General features: G+C 49.6%; 2 long non-coding RNA genes across 2 annotated transcripts in view; one reads left to right on the forward strand and one right to left on the reverse strand.

The window, feature by feature from the left end:
- The window catches only part of LOC131517098 (uncharacterized), a 39,876-nt gene that overhangs the window by 6,223 nt on the left and 20,054 nt on the right, over positions 1-13,599 (reverse strand). The window contains exon 4 of the long non-coding RNA XR_009264387.1: positions 2,272-2,354. This is a non-coding gene — a long non-coding RNA (uncharacterized LOC131517098). The remainder of the gene's footprint in view (positions 1-2,271; positions 2,355-13,599) is intronic.
- LOC131517099 (uncharacterized) overlaps positions 1-13,599 on the forward strand; it is a 47,449-nt gene that overhangs the window by 3,193 nt on the left and 30,657 nt on the right. The window lies entirely within an intron of this gene.

Raw genomic sequence — 13,599 nt, forward strand, 5'->3', positions numbered from 1 at the left:
AGGCCTGTTTCTTCCTGGCCTCCTGCTCTCTTGCTTCTTTCGGCTTTCACTCTGGAAGGCTCCCAGCTCTTCCAAAAAACCCCCTCCAGGAAATTTGCTTGTTGCCACCAAATAATGCAAATGTGCTCCTGGGACTGCTCAGGCAGCTGCAATGTCTGTCTCTGAGAGACCCGGGAAAGGAGGACAAGACAGGCCCGTGTTCCTCAGTGCCCTCGGCAACCACACCCACGGGGCCAAGAACTCACAGCAGGGTCACGTGGGGACCAGACAAAAGCCTTGGCTTTGCGTGTAAGGGAACAGAGCTCAAACCAGAGACCCCCTCAGATGTTCTGAGGTCCTTTTTGTCTGTTTAGTATATAAAAATGGGAGGCGTCTGGGTGGTTCAGTCGGTTGAGCATCCAATTTTGGCTCGGGTCACAAACTCACGATTCATGAGGTCAGGCCCACGTCGGCTCGCTGCTATCGGCTAGTCAGTACAGAACCTGCTTCAGATCCTCTGTCCCCCTCTCTCTCTGCCCCTCCCCTGCTTGTGCTCTCTGTCTCTTGAAAAATAAAGAACATTTAAAAAAATTATATATATAATAAAGTTTTATATATATTATATATATATATATATATATGGTTTGTATAAAGTTTGTGTTCATGTTTAGCCTTTATCTCTGTTTAATTTAAAAGCATTGTCCTGACCAGAGCAGAAAGTGGAGACATGTGAGCAAACACCTGTAAGTCCCACAGTCCTGGGTCGTGACTCATGCAGTGACACACAAGAGCGCCGGTCGTCTAGGGGTAAGGGCCAGGACCTGGTGAGGGCCGCGCAGTCATGGCAGCCAACCCTCCTCCTCTCGCAGCTGCTGCCTCTCGTGATCAGGTCATGATTGCTTAGGAGAGGAATGGAATCCTAGGGGCTCTGGCTCCTAATTAAGGCGAGGTAGCAGGAACACTCACTGAACATCTACTGTGTACCTCAGACTGATGCTTGAAGTAAACGCTACCTCCACCGACTGTCTCTCGAGAGCAATCCTATGAGGTGGATGTTGTCATGCTTATTTGACAGATGGGATTCTGAAGCTCAAAATGATTAGCGATTTGCCCAAGGACACACAGGTGGTAGACGATGATTCAAAGCCAGGTCTGTTTGGAATTCAATGGCCATCAAGTCTTTCCACAGGCAGCTGTTGCCCAGAACACACAGCCTTGTCTTACAAAAGCCAGCACAGTTCATCCTATTCTCGCCCAGCTCCCGACTCCAAGTCTTGCAGCATCCTGACGCCTCCAACCGGGAGCCCAGAGCCTCCCTTGAGGCCTGTAGAAGACACAGGTATGAATTGGCTCAGCTTTCTGAAATGGCCTTTCTGGAGTGGTGGTTAACAATAATAAGGTAGGCGAAGCTGTCCCATTTTCACACTGAGCCCTCCAAATTAGGGTGTAGACCCAATGAGATATAAGGCCAAATAAGAAGCAAGTCAAAGTAAACTTGCCTTACAATTTCAAAGTGTAATTTGCTCATGTTGGATGGTAATAGGCAGCTAAATTTATTCATTGTGGTCAGTGATTTGGATCTCACCAGCCAGAAGTCAGGGAGGAGTTTGGGGCTCTGGGGCTGAGCCTGTGAACCTATCTCCTATTCAGGCAGGGCAACCCTTCTTAACCCCCAGCTTGGCAGCTCTCATGGGAGAAAAGCCACAGGCTACAGCTTGGATCAGAGCTGGGAAGGGACGAGAATTATCAGGGCAAAAGCTCTGCCTCCCACAAAGTCTAGCAAGTCATAACATAGGCCTCATTCTGCGCAGCCCCCCAAGCAAGGGCCTTAAGGGAAGCCCCACAGTCCAGGCGCTCACCTCCCCAGGGCTGCAGTTCAGGATTTAGGAAACAATGGGCTGCAGGTGAGTAAGAATCTTGAGGCCCTAAAATTTATGCAAACAAGGCCCATCTGCTCCCAGGTAAGCACGATGTGCCTCTACTATGTCAGTCTCTGACCCTGGAGAGGGGTGGCCAGTTGAGGGCAGCATCCTTGACCTGCCTGAGGTCCTCCTTGGCCCTCTCCACCCCTCTGACTCTCCTGCCAACCAGGATACTCACCCCTGCCTGTGGCATGTGTAACCTAACAGCTGTGGGGTGAGCAGAGAAGTAAAGCTTTGATGCCACCAGGTTCTTAGCAGCTGTGAGCTCTCTCTCCTGCTTGGTGGTTTCAAGCCTTTCTTGTGGGATATTCATCTTTGTCCACTGACAACATCACTATCAGCTGAGTGCTGGCGGTGGGGAAGGACTTACCTGAAGGTAAAATGCATTCATCTTTGAGGTCCCAGACCGAGGCTACCACAAATCCTCACGTTTGCCTTGTTCAGGCTGTTCTTCTGGTGGAAAAAAACATTATTGAGAATATGGAGGAGGGGGCTTTCATTTATGTGTCAGAGCACAGATAGAGCAGGTGGGAATGCCAGCAAGAAGCCCCCCTTCTGAGATCTTGTGGTGGAATGAGGGGGGAGGCGGGTACTGATATGGACCAAAGGAAAAGTCTTGGGGTCTCTGGAGCTGCCATGCCCCATAGTGAGCCACCAATTCCCAGCCTCCCTGGTGACTTCTGTGCCATGTAGGCCCAATTTCCAGGGCTCTGGACCCACCAGCTACCTGCATCAGTATTGTCTGGGTACTTGTTAAAACTGCACATTCACGGGTCCCACCCTAGACATTCTGATCTCAAAGGAGGGGAAGAAGCTCAGGGAATCTTCATGCTAACAGTCCCCTCTGCCCCCAGGTGAATTTTGCACCCTCAAGTTTGAGAACCATTGCCCCTCCTACTCAGGCCAGACCCAGACCAGGGGCACCTCTATACAAAGCCTGTTTCCTCTTCCCTAGCCAGCTCCTCCCTCCCTGAATTTCTGTGTTCATGGCCAGACATTCAGTAAGAGCGGCATCTCTCAGTATCCTGGTGCTTTCTACAGACAAACGAGTGGCCAGGCCTGAGAAGGAGCCCCTCCCTAGAGTCCTGCCCCCTTCCTGTCACCCTGCCTGGACCTTGCCCTATGGAATTCTGGCCAGGCTGACGGCCTGGGAAAACCCCGTGAGAGCCTCAGAGGTGGCAGGAGGAGGGGGGGACCATGGAGGTCTGGGAATGCATCCTTTTCTTGGGTGCTCTCTGACCCTCCGGGTGGAGGCCTTGGGCCTCTCCTCTCAGGGTGCCCACTGCACCCCATTCCAGCACACTCCTGTGACCCTGCTCTGCACCTCTGTGCCGGGTAGGCCTTCCCCTCGTGGGCCTGCAAATTTGAATTCATCTTTCAAAACCAACCTCGACTCCCTCACCTTTTCTATGAATCCTTCCTGCCACCCTGACAGAGACCTGATGTCTCCCTCTCCCATGGTGCCTGCGAGGTGGCACGTCTTTCATGTCTGTGGTCACGTCCCTCATGTCTGTGAGCCCTCTTGTCAGCAAAGGCTCCCTGAGGGCCTCTCCTCTGTGAGCAGCTGCAGCTTGGAGTAGGTGTGCAGGGAAGCGGGTTCTTCTGGATTTGGTCTGGAGGTAGTTCAGGGTTTGTTTTACATCTGCCAACGATTTGGGTAGGTTTCTTATGATCTTATTTCAGAAGTGAAGCAGGGCCATGGGGCACCTGGATGGCTCAGTTGATTAAGTATCCGACTTCTGCTCTTGTCATGATCTCTCGGTTAGCGAGTTTAAGCCCCATGCTGGGTTCTGGGCTGACAGCTCGGAGCATGGATCCTGCTTTGGAATCTGCGTCTCCCTTTCTCTCTGCCCCTCTTCCGGTCTCTCTCTCTCTCTCTCTCTCTCTCTCTCTCTCTCTCTCTCTCTCTCTTTCAAATATAAATAAACATTAAAAAAAAAAAAAAGTGAAGCAGGACCAGCTCAGTTACATCTTCAACACTCACACAGGCCAATTGCTCTCCACTGCGGCATGCTATTTGCTCCCGGGGCTTATTTGCAATTTGCAATTATTTTGTTTGTTGTTTTCTTGCCTTTTCTTCTGTCTTATCCACTAGAATGTGAGTGGTGATGTGGTGCAACCGCTTCCCTGCTGAGTTCAGAAACAATGCTGAGTGAGACCCAGGAGGTGGTCAGTTAATGTTTGCTGAAGGAGTGAATAGGGCTTTGAGATTAGTTTTCGTAAATCTAAACATTCTTGTGCATTATGTAATGATAGGTATGAAATTAAATCATTGGTCTTGCTCCAATGTACTTGACTCCCGGCCTTGGCTTCCACAGGCTCACTCCTCATCCTGATTCTGTGTGACCCAAGCCACTTGCGATGACGTCTGATTGGTTCAGAGGTGACTCTGCCACAGTGGCAAAAGCTAGAACGCAGGCAGGGAAGATGTGGAAGCAACCGGTCTGGGGAGGAGGAGAGGGATCTGGGTTTTCTCAGCCAGAGGCCTCAGGCTACTCTGCAAACCTGCTGGTCACCTCCTGGGCCGAGAGTTTACCAACCCACCACACCAGGTCAGATGTGCAGACCTGAAAGCATCACCCCATCCTCTGGGGAAGGACTCCCAAGGCCGGCAGATACCCAGTGTACAGGGCTTGCCTCTGATGAACAGCCTCCTCTGACTCTGGCCTGGTGGGCACCAGATACCAGCCAGCACCAGACCTTTGTGTGATTTGGAAAAAGGTGACCCATCATTCAGATGGACACAACCCAGCACCATCTGGGTTAGTCCCCACTCATGCCTCAGCCCACACCTGCATAGTTGTACACAGCAGCCTTGACCCCAGGAAAGTCCCCAAGATTTGTAGGAAAAGGAAAGGCAGACACAGTACATTCTCCACCAGGCCCCTTCTCTGGGCCTTCCCCAAGCATTCCATCCCATTTTGGTTCTACCATATCCCAGCTGGGTGAGGCTTGGACCCCTTCAATAGGACCCTGAACCCTGGGGGTGCCACACTGGCCCCACATCCAGGGATTCTAAGTCAGGTTCCTAGCTGGAGCCAGCACTGGCTGGGCTGTCCCACCTGGCTCCCCTTCAAGGCCTGACTTGGGCTCCTGCCCACACCTCCCCACCCTCTGTCCCCACACCTCCCTTTAGTGTTTACCACACAGAAGGAGGCGAGGCGAGTGAGCTGGGAAACTCCCGACCACTGCTGCCGCCAGCTGAGTATAATTAGCTCCACTGCTCCCACAGAGGCGACACTGTGTGCTTGCCAAGCCCCTGCCTTCCACAGCTTGTTGGCAGCTACCCAGGGCAGTCGAGCCTCCCAGCCTGCCTCCACTGGGGGAAAGACAAGAGCTGAGAACAGAAGAGGGGAACAGAGCCAAGATGGTGGGGTGGGAGGGAGCTTGAGCTTAGGGCTGAGTCCTGGAGCCCAAGGGAACCCTCGGAGTGGCTGTCTCCCCAGAGTCACCTCCTTGTTCCTTGGCCCCAAGCCCCTTGCTCGCAGCCATCCTGGGCACTGTGCAGGGGTGTGGCAGGAGATGCATCTCTGGGCATCTCTGGCCAGCAGCTGCCCTTGTTGGCCGGGGCTTTCCACAACAGAAACCTCCTGGGCTGCTGGGGGCTGGCCATAGGGGCCTCAGCTGTCCCACATGATGTGTTTCAAGTGGTTTTGCTTTTGAGGAACCTGCTGCCCAGGACTTGAAGGGCCTCCCCTGCCCCATGCATGTCCCAAGGATTCCACTGGCCATAGCCCCATTCTCTACAACCCTCCTGGCTTCTACCTACTTGCTGCTGGCCCTGGGTTCCCGTGGCCAAGGAGAGCTGAGCACGCACTTGAAATGCAACAGCCCTCACCCTAGAGTGATCCCAGGCTCTGCTGGAACTTTAGAAGGCAGACAGAGCCAGGGGATGCTCCATAAATATGTGCTGAATGAAGGAAATGGCCAGAGCTGCCAAAGTGTCTTTGATACTATGGCCTAGCCATGTCCTCTCCACCAGGAACAGGCATGGACCACTCAGAAGTTTCATTTGAAAATTTGAAAATGGCCATTTGATTCCAGAGACAGCCTTCTTACAACCAAGGCTGCTTCGGGCAAGGGACTTGACCCCTGTGTGAGGAGCAGCCTGCGGCTCACAGGTGTCATAAGTCATCCATGCGACACTAGAAGAGGCTGCTGACTACTTGATCTGTATTCTTACTGATAAATATCCCATCTACCCAGCACTGACCTTGCAGACAAGAATCAGAAACTTCCGGTCTGTGGTTTTGGCCTCCTTACCAGCATGCCTTTCTGTGTACCTGAATGGAAGGGGCAGTCAATTTCTTTATGGTTTGTCTTCTCCCTTATGTCTAGTTCATTCTGAACTTTGACATTCGAGGCAGGACTGTAAAGAGCAAAAGATAGATGATCTAGGATCTTCTGTTCTTATGCTGTCTCAGCCCCTGAGGATTCAGCACAGACAGATGATGGTCTCAGGTGGTTGACAAGTTATCCACCAGGTATCCTGGAAATATGCTAAGGGATATAAAAGCATGTCTGGATTAATGTTCTGCCCAGGGTCTGCCTGCTTGGGAGAAGTCTCAGGGACTGTAACGAAGGATACAATGCCTCCCATCAGCCACTCAAGTAGAGGACAGAACCTCACCTCGGAAATAGGGCCAGAATCAGAGGAAGTGTGGTACTGTGGCCTTGGCGTCCTCCGTTCTGGGCACAAGGGAGACGTCGAGCCTCAGACACAGGTCTTGACTCAAGAATGATCTCAATATCACCCCCACTCTTGGGAGGCAGGTAGTGTAACTCTAATGCTGACAGAAAAGGTTTCCTCCCCACTGCTTGGCTTCCCTGGAGCTGCCAAAGGGACCAGCGTATCTCCAACTTCTCTCTCTCCTGGGCCCCCAACCCAGGCACCCACCAGATCCTGCCAGTTCTCTTTACCGGCCCTCAGGCTTCCTTCCCTTTCTTTCCAGACCCTCCCAAAGAAGATGTCACCTTGAGCCCCTGAATGGTGACACTGACACTACTCGCTTCCCTACCGTCCTCTTACCCCTCAGTGAGATAAATCTCCTTAAAGCCTGAGTCACATCACTCTCCTGTCCTAAACCCCAATGGGCACTGTACCGCCTCTTGAGGGAAATCCTCTCCTCAGCCTTGGGTCAAAGGCTTTCCCACATAGTCCAAACTGTCTTTCAAGCTCATCACCGGCACCTCTTCTCATTGGTTTATTTTTCCTTCAAATACACCATTTGTCCATCCACTCACTCGTTCATTTATATTTACCATGAATGGAGACTGATAGGGATGAAAATCAGCTTTCATTTTTTTTAATTAACTAATTTTGAGAGAGAGAGAGAGCACGCACGCAGTGGGAGAGGGGCAGAGAGAGGAGAGAGAGAATCCCAAGCAGGCTGTGAGCTGTCAGCACAGAGCTTGATGTGGGGCTCTCATTCACCAACCAGGAGATCACGACCTGAGCCGAAATCAAGAATCAGATGCTCAACTGACTGAGCCACCCAGGCACTCTTCATTTTTCAGTTTGTAAAGAGACAGGGACAGGGAGCAAGGACGTGGCCCATGTGTCCATTGACAGATGCTGATATATGGCCTGGCCATTGTCTTTTACATTTTTTAAAGTATTTTTGACTAACAAATTGATTTTATTATATTGGTGCTCTTTTAAAATAATGTATCTTTAATGTTTATTTATTTATTTTGAGAAAGAGACAGAGTGCAAGCAGGGGACGGGCAGAGAGAAGGAGAGGCAGAGTCCCAAGCAGGTTCCACACCATCAGAACAGAGCCAGATGTGGGGCTCAAACTCATGAACTGTAAGATCATGACCTGAGCCGAGATCAAGAGTCTTAACCAACTGCCCCACCCAGGCACCCCTAAAATAATGTATTTAAAAACTATTTTCAAAAATAAGGTTGTTTTCTCTGTGCAGCGAGGTGGTTTTATTAAAGCACGGGGACATGACCCATAGGCAGAAAGAGCTGCTTCAAAAATAAGATTATTTTATTTTATACTTAAAATTTTTTTAGTGTTTTGTTTACTTATTTTTGAGAGAAAGAAAGACAGAGCGCAAGCAAGGGAGGGGCAGAGAGAGAGGGAGACACAGAATCTGAAGCAGACTCCAGTCTCCGAGCTGTCAGTACAGAGCCCGACGCAGGGCTCAAACTCAAGAGCTGTGAGATCATGACCTGAGCCAAAGTTGGACACTCAACTGACTGAGCCACCCAGGAGCCCCGACCATAATATTTTTAAATGAGATTTACCCTCTGTATAAGGGCTAGGAAGCTCAGAGAAATTCTGTAAACAGAGGGTGTCTTTAATTCTGCAATTTTTGTACTGCAATTTGTAAATCTTTCTTGGGCTCTGAGTTTCTAAAGGAACACTTGGCAGCTGGGAGGGCTGTCATGAGTGCTTGCTGAGAGTAACTTTTCTTAGCTGTGTGGCCTTGGGCAGGGGCTTCCCCTTCTGAGCTGCAGTCTTTCCTCAGCTGTAAGGCAAGAAGATTCCACCCAGCTGGCACATGTGGTGAGGGTTTCATGACAATGGATACAGCAGACCCAGGACAGGGCTGCCTCTGAGAGATGCTGGATGAGTAGCTCTTTTTGTTACTCCCAGGTGCCGGCCTCACCAGGACACTCACTGCTGCTTCCCCCTTCTCCTCACGGAATGGGCCTGCTCCATTGCACCGGGCCTCAGTAGGAAACACGGAAAGCTTTGGGTCTCACAGGGGAGGCTGTAATAAGTAAGTCACAATTCCCATATAGGGTTGACCACATGCACTGCACTGTTCTAAGCACTGTACGTGGATATTAAATTTAATTCTCCTACCAGCCTATCGGAGAGGTACAATTATTCCTGTTACAGATCAGGATGCCTAAGGGCACCCAGGCAGTCAGTAGCAGGCTGGTGCCTGGGTTTGCAAGCCATCACAGAGACGGTCCCTTTGTCTCACTCGATCCTCTCCTCATCCTTTGCCACCCTGCACTGTGTCCAGAGCAAGCTGACCCACGTGACTGATCGTGCCCTGACAGGTGCACCTGGCCTCCGGCTGCCTTTCGGTGTTGGCCAATGGGGAGCCCATGAGACACTAAAGGAAGGGAAAAGATGGAAGTCAGGAAGACCCTCCCTGTAGGGTCACCCAGGCTGGCTGTGACCCGGGAAGGAAGGTCACAGCCTCTGTCAGGCAGCCTCTTGCAATGATTCTCTCCTTCCTAATTCCAGTAAGTAGTATGAGTAACTGTTGCTTTTGACCCCAGGCTGCTGCACTGTCCACATGCTCTCTTTCCCCCTTTTACATCTTTATAAATAGTTCTTGTGAAGGGGTGCCTGAGTGGCTCAGTTGGTTAAGCGTCAGACTTCGGCTCAGGTCAAGATCTCATGGTTCGTGAGTTCGAGCCCCGTGTCGGGCTCTGGGCTGACAGCTCAGAGCCTGGAGCCTGCTTCAGATTCTGTGCCTCCCTCTGTCTGCCCCTCCGCTGCTTGCACTCTGTCTCTCACATTGTCTCAAAATAAATAAATAAATAAATAAACATTAAAAAAAAATTAAAAAAAAAAAGTTTCTGTGTAAGTGAGACAGCCACAGCTCTATACTGCTCATGGCTACCCATCGGCAAGGCTTAGCTTGTTTTGGGGTCTTATCAGTCTGCTGCTTCATTTATTTTTCATTTTTCTTAATTATTTTTTGAAAAGATTTAAATGGGCACAAAGGGATGTATAGTAAAATTCTCCTTTCCTCTCTCTCTTGAACACCCTGCTCTCCCCACGGGCAACTGATGAAATGTTTGGGAGTATTTTTATTGTGGTTAAATATATATAAGATTTGCCATTTTGATAATTTTTAAGTGTACAGTCTGTGACATGAAGTACATTCACACTGTTGTACAGCCACCTGCACCATCCTTCTCAGCACTTTTCCATCTACCCCAACTGAAACTCTGTACCCATTAAACATGAACTCCTTGAAGTTGTTTCTCAGTGAGTTTCTCCAGAGACATTTTACACATATTCAAGCAAATACACATAAATAAAAACATGAATGGTAGCTTCTTTTATACACCGTTGGCATCTTGCTTTTTTCATTTAGTGATACATATTGGATGTCATGTCACATCAATAAATAATGCAATTCTCATCCTTCTGTTCAGTCTGCCCTTGTATGGATAGTCCCTATATGATTCGGTCTTCCCACCCTGATGGAAACTGAAGGCGTGTTCAATCTTTGCACAGATAGCTGCAGTTTGTTTCTAAGCTCCTGTTTCCTTTCCTGGCTCATTACCCTGCATCTCCCAGTCTGCATCCCTACAAGGGAAACCAACCACTGCTGTGACTTCAGAGCCTTCCAGTCCTCCAGGTTCCTGACTTGCTGTTCCCTCTTGGGGAACTAACTGTTCCTTCACCTCTGGCTCTGCAGTGAGCCCAGCCCACGTCTCCTGGGCCCAGCACCCTCCCTGGTGGCCTATGTTCCAGATGTGACAAACCACAATGACACAAGGTAATGGAAGAGGGCATCGGTGGCCCCCGTAGCATCCATGGGTGGGGTTGCCTTCCTCACACTGGCTCGTGGGGAGCACCGCACCTGCAGGGGCAGGGAGCCTGGCTGGCATCTGCTGAGGTGAGGAGCTCAGCACGAGGTTTCCAAACTTGATTCAATCCCAGCTGAATTTGCTGGCACCTACTCTAGGGGGTGTGGCTGCTGATAGCCTGTTTATCTTTCCACCCACACCCAGCACTGCTTTTCCTCCCTAACACTGCCATTGCCATTTCCAACTTCTAGTTAGAAAAGGAATTGTAAAAAAAGGAGAAACAAGATGGTAGAGAACACACCCTCCCCTGGGGTGGGGGGGAATATATATATATATATATATATATATATATATATATATATATATATATATAATATATATATATGACTCAAGATCTATGCTAGATAGGGCAGGGTCAATTATAAAAAATGCTTTTCACATTATACTACAACTAATAGCACATGTTTTAGAAATATGCACATAATGCCTTTGTAGCCCTCACCCTGCTGTGAGGTAAGTACGTACTGGGTTTTTTCATTACTGATGAAGAAAGAAACTCAGGAAAGTCAAGGGACCAGCCAGTCAATGCCAGAGGTGGGGCTGGACCCTCTTCCTGACCTCGAATCTCCACTAACTGTGGACATTTCCCAGAGTTCAGCCTGTAGTCCCTAGGTAAGCTTGCTGGTGGATAGTGTTGCTCAGATGCTACCGAGGAAAAGATTAATTAACATGAAAGAACTGGAGACAGTAAGCCGCTGGGGGTAATGGGCACAGATGTGAGGTAACAGGGTCAGCAAAACTAGATCAGATTACAGGCTGAGCCCCTCAAGAATGTTGGAGGGAACAACTAGAAATGGCTGGAAGGCTGGAAACCGGTTAAAGGTATGTATGCATGGTCCTGAGAGCTGGCCCTGCCCAGGAAAGAGAAAGACTTCCCAGAAGGGACCTTGTCCTCACGAACAGAAGGCTTAAAGGTAGAGGTTTTTTAGCTAGAGGCAAAGTAAAAATGGAACCAGGAGTACAGTAGGGATGGGATTCATGAGGAATGAATTCAGTTGTATTCACCTCCTCTCCGGCTCCTCCCTCCAACATCCCTTCCTGAGGACCTGAGGTCTGAGGTCATTTCACGCTATCCAGCCCCCTAGCCTACAGGAACAGCAAAAGTAGGAATGGAGACTAGGGGAGACTAGGGGAGGTGAGGAGGCCTCATCTGCCGACAGTGCTCTCTGGAGAAAACCTTCTTTCACCCTGGCTTCTCAAGGTCAGCTGAGGAATGCCTTCAGAAAAGCAGAAGCTGAGGAGGGTATTTGGGGACCCCTCTCACTGATGCCCCACCTTCCTGGCCTCTTGGAGAGCACCAAGAACAAGGACAAGCTGGCTTGGTAAAACCAGCAGGTGCTTCAATGCCATACATCCTGAGTGCCCAGATGTGCAAGGCCCATGGGCTAGATGCCACAGAGGATAGCAAGATGGGCCAGCCCCCACCCACAAAGGGGGCACAGGCAACCACTCAACCCACAGCAACCTCAGATGGTATCAGAGAGGGCCTAAGAGAGAACAGACCCCCAGCAATGAGGGGTGTGGCTGAGACTTGCTGGGAGAGGCTGGGGAAATTCACAGGGTTTCACACCTGGCTGCTTTCTCCTGGGGTTCCTGACAAGTTTTGGCCTCTCCCTCCCCAGGAACCACACACACACACACACACACACACAAACTTCTGACCATTCTGTGTGTGCTGCCTCAGGGAAAGGATGTGAGACAGAAACAGAAGAAAAAGTATGGAAAGAAAGTCTTCCTGACCTCTGAGTTCCAGAATTATAAGTCCACAGAGGAATGGAAAACACAGGAATAGGTGTGGGAGCTCCTTGACAAGGAATAGCAAGGCTTGCCAGTCTGGGCTTGGGAAGAGGGCAGAGGTGAGGGGTGTCCTGAGATATACGTGGATGTTGTTGAGGTCCTGAGAAAGAAAACCTGCCTGGGTTTCCTAGGCGGAACCCAGAGGAAGTGGCAAAGGTCCAGGTTAGAAATGGCTGTGGCGTGTCAGGCAGATGGGTCTCTGCCTCGCTGTGGGTGGCAGAAAGAGTCCTGTGTAACTGGTAGTGTAGGGGTATGGAGGAGAGAGCAGACATGGAGGGACCCTGTGGACAAGAAGTGACAGCCCAAAGTGACCAGCCAGGGAATCCCAGTAGATGCCAGCTGGCCAGCTAGCCTGGAGAATTGAAGGTGCTCCATCTGTCCTCTCGTGTACTGAACTCAGGACCATCCCAGGAACTTTGAGGGGACAAGAGGACCAGCTGATCTTTGAACTGATGACAAGACGTGTCTGCCCCCTCAGGGGGATGAGAGATGAAATGTAGAAATGAGAAAATCGATTATTGCACACCCAAATATGTATATTGAAATTCTAACCTGCTGTAAGACAGAATCTATAAGGGTAGCATGTATATTTTATTTATTTATTTATTTATTTATTTATTTATTTATTTTTAATTTTTTTTTTAACGTTTATTTCTTTTTGAGACAGAGAGAGAGCGAGCATGAACAGGGGAGGGGCAGAGAGAGAGGGAGACACAGAATCTGAAACAGGCTCCAGGCTCTGAGCTGTCAGCACAGAGCCCGACGCGGGGCTCGAACTCACGGACCGCGAGATCATGACCTGAGCCGAAGTCGGACGCTTAACCGACCGAGCCACCCAGGCGCCCCTGTATATTTTTTTTAAAAAGCCTACTAACAAAAGACAAACAATGAACTGGGGGGAAATCATTATACCATATATAACAAAAATACTAATTTCCTTCATATATGAAGAATGCTTCTAAATCAGTAAGATAAAAACTGGCAACAAATGGGATAATTCATAAAGGATATAAGTAGTTCACAGAAAAAGAAATATAAATGACTTCTTGCCACTTGAAATATATCCCTCAGGGTGCCTGGGTGGCTTGGTCAGTTGAGTGTCTGACACTGGATTTCGGCTCAGGTCATGATCTCACGGTTTGTGAGACAGAGCCCCACATCAGGCTCTGCACTGACAGGGTGGAGCCTGCTTGGGATTCTCTCTCTTCCTCTCTCTCGGCCTCTCCCCAGCTAGTGCTCACACACTCTCTCTCTCTCTCTCTCTCTCAAAATAAATAAATAAACTTTAAAAAAAAAAAAAGGAAATACATCCCTCAACCATAATGA

This window comes from Neofelis nebulosa, chromosome 7 (assembly GCF_028018385.1).
Source record: "Neofelis nebulosa isolate mNeoNeb1 chromosome 7, mNeoNeb1.pri, whole genome shotgun sequence".
Classification (NCBI taxonomy): domain Eukaryota; kingdom Metazoa; phylum Chordata; class Mammalia; order Carnivora; family Felidae; genus Neofelis; species Neofelis nebulosa.